The 10409-nt window shown below is 46.6% G+C and overlaps 1 long non-coding RNA gene across 1 annotated transcript; it reads right to left on the bottom strand.

The window, feature by feature from the left end:
- Positions 1-901: 901 nt before the first annotated feature.
- Positions 902-2968, bottom strand: LOC147015757 (uncharacterized). The gene is made up of 3 exons (XR_015050127.1): positions 2929-2968; positions 2700-2779; positions 902-1139 (listed from the first exon to the last, which is right to left on the bottom strand). It is a non-coding gene; the product is annotated as an uncharacterized LOC147015757 (long non-coding RNA).
- Positions 2969-10409: the final 7441 nt, after the last annotated feature.

Consider the following 10409-nt stretch of genomic DNA (forward strand, 5'->3'; position numbering starts at 1 on the left):
ACCCTGAAGACCCTGACTCCTTTTTACCATTTAGACCTTCACACCTTTTAATACCATGTAGACACTTTGACCTTCAGACACTCTTGAAGACCCTTTAGTCCCCTTCAGACAATTCCGACCCTTTAGACCTTAAATTACATCATTCAGACCCCTTCGCCCTTTAAAGACCCTTTAGAGGGGGTTCGACCATTTTGACCCTTGAGACCTTTTTAGACCTTTCAACTTTTTACACCATTTGACCGTTACACATTTACAACTTGACCATTTAGACGTTTAATATGCAATCAACGACCTTTCAATGTGTACATCCTTCCATTTATTTGCCGCACAAAATACACCATGCAAAACAAGTCCTGGAGAGGGTCTGCAGTCTCTGATTGCGCTTTCTTGTTCACTCATTGTGATTGACTCTAATCTTATTCCCAACCCTTGTTATAGGAGGCCTCTCTGAATCACTATGAGCCTTATCCTTCTCCTGTTCATACTACTTTGGACAAAATAGTGGAGAAAGCAAACGTTTTTTTTTTCTTTTAATGAAAAGCATCGGCAGAGATGTTACTCCTCTATTTAGCAGGGAAATAGACAATTTGATCCGTGGAGCTCATCATGTTGAATCTGTTGCGAAACTAGCAGAAAGGCCATAAAAATATTTTTCAGGTGAATCAAGACATGATATTTAGTGATAGCATTCCTTTCCTATAGTAATTCTCTGCAGACTACTGGAGTTGGACCTGTTACCAACTATAGTATATGAGAGTACAACTCTCATATACTATAGTTCTAACTGTACCATTTTTGCCTGGGATATAAATTGCAACGGCAATTTGTATTTTTGAAAAATCATTTTTATTAAGTTTTTAGATAGGCAAGGATTTTTAACTTCCCAATTGGAACTCTCAGTTTGTCTGTTATGAACTCGTGATGTCGATGAAGGGTCTACATGAGATTGAACCACTTCTCAAACGAATGCCTCATTGGTATTGTTGTTAAAGCCCTGTTGTTGTGCAGAAGATTGCAGCAACACAGAGAAAGGAAGGTGGGTTGTTGTTGAATTCCCGTGTCGAAGCGGAATGAATGACCACCCACCAAAACAACAGGTCGATTTACCCTGGCTCACGGAGGAGCTTGTTCATAATGACCTGCAGGACAAAGACATGAGAAAACACCATTATACTTTAGCATTAATTACAAGAACATTAGTAGACAATGGACGACATAGGATATAAACTTGTGTTCCCAGCATCACAAGACATTGGTTCAGATGGGAAGACTAAACGGGCCAGCACAACCAGAACAGACTTTCTCAGGCATGTACCTCAGCTACACCCGTCTACCCACCAACCCACTTCTCGATCTTACTTAGTCTCAGATGAAGGACACTATGTGGTCGAAATGCCAGATCTCTGAGTCTTTGTTTTCAGTTATAATATCGAGTTGGTTGTGATCATGTGGGTTTTTCCTCCCATTCTACGATGTCTGCATTTATTGAACATGATGTCTCCCAACTACACTCATTACTTCTCCACAGTAACTCAAATATCATAACCCTGTCATATCTGCATGTTAGGAATTAATCTCAAGCATTAAATATGTTGAAGTTAAAAGTTGGAAAATGTCTTCAACAAAAGTGAAATACTATACTGTATTGTATACAATAAATACTATGGTATATTTTCATTCTTGTATATTTTGCTTCACAACAACAAGATGGGCTGGCAGTATGGCTTGGAGGTATGCACACTCACCTTTGAACTGTCTAACCCTAACCCTAATAGCTCTTATGCCTGGTGTTGGCTTAATGGTTAGGGTAGTGCGCTTTGGATCTTGGGGTCCTGAGTTCAAATCCCACTCAGCTGTTGAATTAATACCAGGTGGGGTTAACTTGGCCTGTCATCCTTCCGAGGTCGGCAAAATGAGTGCCAGCTTGCTGGTATACTGTGTCGGAGTGGCGACCCGTCCAGGATTGTGCCCAATAGCCAAGGAGACTGCTTAAACAGCACCAACGCTCTGTACAGAGTGTGGTCCCAATCTCCTCCTCGTCCTTTGAACTGTCTCACCTGGGTTCGAATTTGACCAAGCTATAAATTGTCACCCTGGTGTGTCAGAGCATGGAATCAATGTATGCGCCATTCATTGAAAGGATGGAGGAGCTATCTGCCAGCACTGGTTGGCAGTTGATGTTATTTTCCGAAGAGAGATCCAACGGTGTTGTTCCTGAAGAGTAGGGGAGTTATCGCCGGCACTCTGAATTCTTTTTACAAATTCCTATCCAAACTTACTTTCCAACCAGCACTTGGCAAGTGTGGTGAGTAGGCCAATACCCCCTTCCCCTCCCTTCCCTATTGTGTATTGAGGGTGGCCTTCATCCCACAGTGGACTGAAAACAGGCTGATGGAGATGATGATGATGATGATGATGATGATGATGATGATGATAATGATGATTTATTTACTCGTATGCAGCCTGCAGCTGCTTGGCTGTATGCGGCTGATGCAGTTACCAGCAAGCTGATACTCATTTTGCCGACCTCGGAAAGATGACATGCTGAGTCAATCCTACGTGGTGATAATTCAACGGCATGACAGGGGCTTGAACTTTCGACCCCAGGATCTTAAACCAATATGATGATGATGATAACGACGACGATGATGATGATGATTATTGTAAGTTATATTTAACAAAAGACTAGCATTTCATACCAAAAGTTCCGATAACCGTAGTGAATACTCGAGATGGGTCGAATGCTTTGCCCTTTTCAGAATTGAGTTGTGTTGGAAAACTGCAAGTGGGAAAGTTAAACCCAGACAGACGTCGAATTAAAAATGAAGTGAAAATGATAAACAGAGGAAAGTCTGTGACACGACAGGGGAAAGTAACAAATTCAAAAAATTCAATGACACACTGGTACAAGAATAGTCAGTCATCTACATCCATGAGCCTGTTGTCTGAAGGGACAGCTGGAGGGGTGATGAGGCTAATTTTTGTTGAGGTTAAGCATCCGGTCTGGCTTTATTACTTTATGAAAAAGCCTTTGCAAATACAGTAGTAAACAAAGTAAGAACAAAAAACAAAAAAAAATTAATAAATTCAGGAAATTACATTAGTTGTTGTTCATCTTTCGGCTGCTCCCGTTAGGGGTCGCCACAGCGGATCATCCGTTATGATCCGCATACTGATTTGGCACAGGTTTTACGCCGGATGCCCTTCCTGACGCAACCCTGGTCGCCTCTTACGACACAGGGATCAGGATTTGGGTTTCGCCATGATTCCGGGCTGCTCTACACCCTGCCCAGTGCAGAGCCCCCGTCCTCAAGCGATCCTCCAACCCAAGCCTCCGAGTAGCCGGATTACAGGCGCACGCCACTACGCCCGGTCAGGAAATTACATTAGTGAGAAGTTTAAATACCGAGAGTACATTATGCCTCGGACCACCCACCCCAACCCCACAACCAGCTTCACCGCATCACACCAACACAAACAGTTTGACAATGGAAATACGAGAAATTATTGTGTCACTACTGCTCCAATTTATGTCACTGTGTGTGTGTGTGTGTGTGTGTGTGTGTGTGTGTGTGTGTGTGTGTGTGTGTGTGTATATGTATATATATATATATATATATATATATATATATATATATATATATATATATATATATATACATGCAGTATATATATATATATATATATATATATATTTCATATGACTGGAAAATGGCCCGAACTGATATGTAGGCTCTTCAATCGATTTTGTGAACGGCTTGACACTTCTTTGAGTTTGTTTATGCATCTTCAACAAACGGTTGTTATTCATTTACAAAATCTCGGGATAGTTTTACATTCAATGCGTCCTGATACCTGTCGTTGCATTGGTATCGGGCCAACCCGGGTTCAGGTGTGCATCGTGTTCACTAACTCTCATGGAATTCACGTTTTTTGAAAACACTTTGCTGTTTGTTTTGGGCAAAGAAGGGTGAAGCGAGAGGAAACGAGTCACCAATCTTCGATCCCACACGCATTCCCTTGATGGGAAGAAAATCGAATCGAGAAAGAGATGAGTCGCCCTCTGTGAGTTTAATGCTTCCTGACATCACAATCCCACTAAAAACGATTACGGTGCTTGCCTCACTGTAAGAACCAAGGTCCCATTAAACGGGTCGCCTCTGCCAAGCTTCGTATGATGCCTCGAACTTACATTTGCACTGGTATTCAACCCTGCTGCCAGGGTTTGTCTGAAAAAGGCTGCTGCACATAAGGAGAAAGCTGAACAATCCTTTGAGTAGTTATTCAAATTGAAGGGGTTGATGCAATCTAATGCGAAGCCACAATCGGACGATGTCGAGATAATCAAGTTTAATAGTTTGAAAGATTCCTTAATTCACATAAGTGATGCAAGATGTGCTATTCTTTAGTGAATGCATAACACATCTTGTACCAATTATGGGAATTAAATAATTTACCAAACTTTTAAACTTGATTATCTCAACATTGACCAACTATGGCTTTGCTATATATAGCGCCGACCTAATCAATAAATAATTTGCATGAACAACAATAATAATAATAATAATAATAATCATCATCATTATTATTACATCGATATGAGTCGGCATCAAATCGAAGTATTTTCTTATTTTACGTTAGATGTGCAGTGAAAACGATTATATTTCATTATACTTCTTTAACGGCTCCAATAATTATAATTAGTGATACAAATTATTAATGGAAATACCTGAATGACAGTTAATAGCTGGGTCAAGATTCGAACCCAGGGTCGCTCGCTCAAAGGTAAGTGTAAATAGTAGATATTGTTTTAAATAAATTTATGACAAAGTTGGGAGGGGAGAGGAAACATTGGTAGAGCAAGCATACATGGGGGAGAAAAGTGTGGAGGGGGAGGGAAAGCAGGCACATGTGGTCCAATACGCACACACGCACGCACACACGCGCGCACGCGCACGCACACACACACACACACACACACACACACACACACACACACACACACACACACACACACACACACACACACACACACACACACAGACACACACACACACACAGACTTTATGTTCCAAACTCTGTCACAGAGCATTGGTGCTGCCAAAGCATTTCCCTGGAAAGGGTGACACTGGGTAGTTTGACATTGTCTTCCCAGCAGTCATCAGGGAAGGAATTTGAAATGTGTTCATTGTTCAAGTCGCTATCTGATGCATGTGTGTGCATGTATATATACACATATGTACAGTAATCCCCCGCTATATCGCGGTTCACCTATCGCGCCCCCGGTTCATCACGGGTTTTCCCTTGGAACGTAACTAATTTTTCTGCGGATTCCCCCGGTACATCGCGGTAATAATATATAAAATATAAATTATTTAAGCAATAAATTATAACGCGTGGCGCTCGACTAGTCACACAACGCACGAGACAAAGTTTTGCTTGTGAACTTCGAATATTTTCTACGTTTTTTTCTCCAAGCCCCACGATGCCGCCCAAACGCCCTGCACCTTCGAAGGCTTCTGGCAAGGAACCGAAGCGCCAGAGGAAGGTCCTGACGCTCCAGGAGAAGGTGAAGGTGCTCGATATATACTTCGGGAAGGAAAAAGGTTTGCCGCGGTTGGACGAGCACTGCCAAACCGACCAGACCAGACGAATTGATCTCTGGCACCTCAAACCCGATCACTGCCAAACCGACCAGACCAGACGAGTCGATCTCCGGCACCTCAAACCCGATCACTGCCAAACCGACCAGACCAGATGAGTCGATCACCGGCACCTCGAACCGAATCACTGCTTCGCCAACCAGACCAGATGAGTCAATTTTTTGGGGAGGCATCCATTCATCGCGGATTGTCACTTCTCGCGGGGGGGGGGGGGGGAGGTTGGTTTGCAATGCAACCCCCGCGATAAACGGGGGATGATTGTATACATATTGTTGCGAATTCGCGCCCGCTGGCGTGCGAACGGCCACGTGACTCGAGTCGCCCACCGGACGGACAATTCTGTCGTGACCCTCTTGGACTAACGCCGGGAGCTAGTCACAGGTGGGCCTTTCAGCCTCACTACGATCGTGCCAATCGGCCACCTACGTGGGATAGGGCTGTTCGCCAAACTCGACCTACCTAAGTACCCACGCGGATGGTAGACCGGGCGATCGCACCTCGCCGCAGGTCGACTCCGGACACGGGCCACTTAAGCGATCCGTTCCGTGCTATCGGGATAACCGAGCAGTGTTATCGTCGGCCTCGATGGTTCCGATTAATTATCGGGCGTATTAAGCCCACGACGAACCAGTTACGTGAAGCAAGATGGAGATTAAATTAAAGAAAAGACGAAGCGAAACGGGAAAACAGTTCAACATAATGAACATTTATTCCGCGGCACACGGAGAGCACACATATGGCAAATGCAACAAAAGAAACAATGACGCAGAGATACTACCAACTACGCGAGCACACGGCAACACTTAAACAGTTTTACTTCACAGACGGCACCGACACACATTTACTCAAAAGCAAAGGAAAAGAAAGCCACCCACATAGGAAAGGGGGCAGACGGGCCCGTAGGCCAATGTGTGCGCGGGACCTGGAGGAGCGGCCAGGCCCGCGAGACCGGGGGGGGGGTCCTACCCGCGTCTTCGTGATGAGCCGCAAATGTGGCAGCGCAGCAGTGCCCCGACTTCGTGTTCCTTCGCAGGTTTCGTTGGCACCACTTGGAGTGGGGTGGGAACGGGGCCCCCTTTTCACACTATCTCAGCACGGGGGAAAGGGGGAATTGTTGATGCTCTGAGGAAGGAGTATAGCTAGCTTGCTTGGGTCCTGTGACGAGTGATTCCACCGCGACCTCGTCGCCGACCACCGTCTTCCTTGCCTCGGACACGAGCTCCTCGGACTCTTCCCCCAATTCTCATCAGCCGACTGCAGAAAACCACCTAGACGCCCTCGCCTCCCGACTCCACTCCGCGCTCCAACCTGATTTGACTGCCTCGCAACAACAACTCTTGCACAACAACTCTTCTTTCTCTCTGCCCCAAAACTCTCTTCGCTTTTCTGCCACTCAACTCTGCTTTTCTGCTCGGCGTTTTATAGGCCGGCAGGAGAACCCAAATGCAAATTTCCGGATCAGGATGAGCTCGGGGGCGGAGCCACGCTCGCCCATTGGACGGAGGAAAAGGGGCGTGAACCTCCCCTGATCCTAGAATTTGCATATCTCGATTCCACACAGACGCGCCTGGAGGCGGGGCCAAGCCGCCCCGCTTTTGCTGATTGGACGGATCAGAAGTGGGCGTGTAGCATTCCTGATCCAAATTCTCCTCAGAAAGGCCGCATTTTGCATTCGCGGCTCGGCGCGTATCTTGAACGAGCCCAGGACAGCCCGACGCTCGGTGCTCAATGGTGGTGCGGGAATGGCGGTAGAAGGAGGGAGGTGAGGGTGGTGGAGGGTAAATGGTGGTGGTTTGATGGTCATGGTGCGTTTGGGAATGGCATGATGCGATGATGTGGGAGCGAGTTGTGAAGGTAAAGGTCGTGGCAGTTGGCGTTGCTGTTGTTGTGAAGCGGCATTGTGGTTGGTGGTTGTTGTGCGATGGCGGTTGGTTCAAAATAAAGATAGAACAGAAAAACGGCGATCTCAAAGCGTCGCAGCCCGAATGAATCACATTTATTCCCTCTAAACAACGGGTTTGGGGCTAACTACACATGTACTTACAGAGATATCTCACCTACGGGACCTGAATGGTGGTTTGCGAATTTCCACAACCGTAACAATATATATATATATATATATATATATATATATATATATATATATATATATATATATATATATATATATATATATATATATATATATATATATATATATATATATATATATATATATATATATATATATATATATATATATATATATATATATATATATATATATATATATATATATATATATATATATATATATATATTGTTGTGGTTACCAAATTCGCAAACCACCATTCAGGTCCCTTAGGTGAGATATCTCGGTAAGTATATGTGTAGTTAGGCCCAAACCCGTTGTCTAGTGGGAATACATGTCATTTATGCGTGCTGCGACTCTTCAGGATAGCCGTTTTTCTTTTACTATCTTTATTTTGGACCAACCGCCATTGTTACCACCGCCAACCGCGTCTCAACAGTCGTCACAACATCAACCACCCACCACAACACCGCTTCACCACCAACCACAACATCAACCACCCACCGCGGCGCCGCTTCACGTCACACCTCGCAACCGTCGCATCGCCACCGTTCTTGCGCCGCTTGTGGGTACCGGTGTTGGACTCGTGCAGGGCGCGCGCCAAACAGCGTGTACAAAACCACGGATTTTCCGCTCCAAAAACGGATCAAAAACGACACACGCCCACTTTTGTTCCGTCCAATCGGTGAGCGAGGGGCGATTTGGCCCCGCCTCCAGGGCGTTGGAGGGCGATCGCTATATGCAAATTTATGGATCAAAATGCATTCACGCCCACTTTTTCTCGGGCCAATGGGAAGCGAGGTGAAAGGTCGAAGGCAGGGGGTCAAAGATGAGAGAGCGAAGCCACGGGGCTTATATAAGCGACCGCGTTCGTCAGTAGAGTGGAGTTAAGACTTCGCAGTCGGTGGAGTTGGGAAGAAGAAGCAAGAAGGAGTTGGTCGTCGTCGTCGTGTGCGTTGGAGTCGGAGCGAAGAGGACGGAGCTGTGGAGAGGCGGCGAGGGCAGACGAGGGGGTGCTCGCGTCGTGCCGGGAGCTGCACACCAGGGAGGCCGACGGCGCGACCTGGCCGAGGTGGAGACGCTCGTCGCGGGACTCGAGGCAGAGTAAAAATCCTCCTTACCCCGAGCATCAGCAACCCCCTCCTGTTTCCCCCCGCACTGAGATAGTGCGACCAAGGGGGCCCCTTTCCCACCCCCTACCAGACACTGCCCACGAGGCCCGCGGAGTTGAGGCACCATCGCCGCTCCGCGTCTCATCACCAGACGGGTAGGCCCGACCTGGTCTCGGCCTCAGGCCCGCCTCATCCTTGAGGGTGTTCTTTTTCTTGGTTTTTGGGTATGTGTTGTCGGCGCCGTCTGTGAAGTAGAATTGTATAAGTGTTGCCGTGTGCTCGGTAGTCGGTATTAGCTCTGCATTGTGTCTTCGCTTTTACATTTGCTTTTTGTGTAAAATGGCATTGTGTTTCTCTTCTTTTCTATGTGCTTTTGGTGGAATTGTATATGTGTGCTTTCCGTTCATCGCGAATAAATGTGCTTTATGTTGAACTGCTTTCCCGCTTCGCTTCGTCATTTCTCTCATTGAATCCTCATCTTGCTTCACGTAAAGGGTTGGTAGTGGGCTGAATACGCCCGATAATTAATCGAACCGTCGAGGCCGACGATAACACCGCTCGGTTATCCCGATAGTACGGAACGGGTCGCTTAAGTGGCCCGTGTCCGAAGTCGACCTGCGGCGAGGTGCGATCGCCCGGTCTACCCTCTGTGTGGGTACTTAGGTAGGTCGAATTTGGCGAACAACCCTATCTCACGCGGAGGCCGATTGGCTCGATCGCGGTGAGACCGAAAGGTCCACCCGTGACTGGTTCCCGGCGTTAGTCCGAGAGGGTCACGACTGGATTGTCCGTCCGGTGGGCGACGTGCCGCGATTCGAGTTACGTGGCCGTCAGCACGCCGGCGGGCGCGAATCCGTAACAATATATATGAACACACCAATATACATACAAATGTATGTGTGTTTATACAGTATACATACGAAAAAGACTTGAAAATGGTAAGTGCTGCTTCCTTGCTTGGTGCTCAGCATTTAAAAGGACAGAGCATGGACAATCAACGCTGGAAAGACAATGGTAATCCACCCAATACTGTTACGAATCTGGAAGCTTACTGCACTCAACATTCAGGTCCCTATAGAACAGTTATATCGGCAAGTACGTGTTTCTAGTTAGGGTCCCGTCCCTCGTCTAATGGAAATTAAATGTTCATGCACTGCGGAATTATTTTGATAGTTAGACTTTTCTTTTACATTTTTATATCAACAACAACAAATTTCTAACGACGACACCTGCCTTTGCTTCCTTCCACCATCCTCCACCGGCACCATTGCACGCGTGCGTGTCAGCACGTACGTGGGCAGAGTTCACGAGGACCTGACATCTCTCTCGCCCAATCCTGGGAATGCGAGTTAGGTTGCCGTTGGACAGCCAATAAGCGCAGCCCACGCAGGACCATGTTACTCTCCTTGTTTGAGGGGCGGTCCGCCGTAACGGCCGTCACGCCCCCCCCCACCCCCCGGTCCAATCAGCAGACTTGGCGCCCCTTTCGGCCAATCACGGGGGCAACGAGTGAATCGCGTTATGCAACCGTCCAATCAGGAGGCGAATGGCTAAAAAAGAAGT

This window comes from Eptatretus burgeri, chromosome 12, assembly GCF_056783735.1.
Source record: "Eptatretus burgeri isolate ZD-2024b chromosome 12, Ebu_testis_v1, whole genome shotgun sequence".
NCBI classification, from domain to species: Eukaryota; Metazoa; Chordata; class Myxini; order Myxiniformes; family Myxinidae; genus Eptatretus; species Eptatretus burgeri.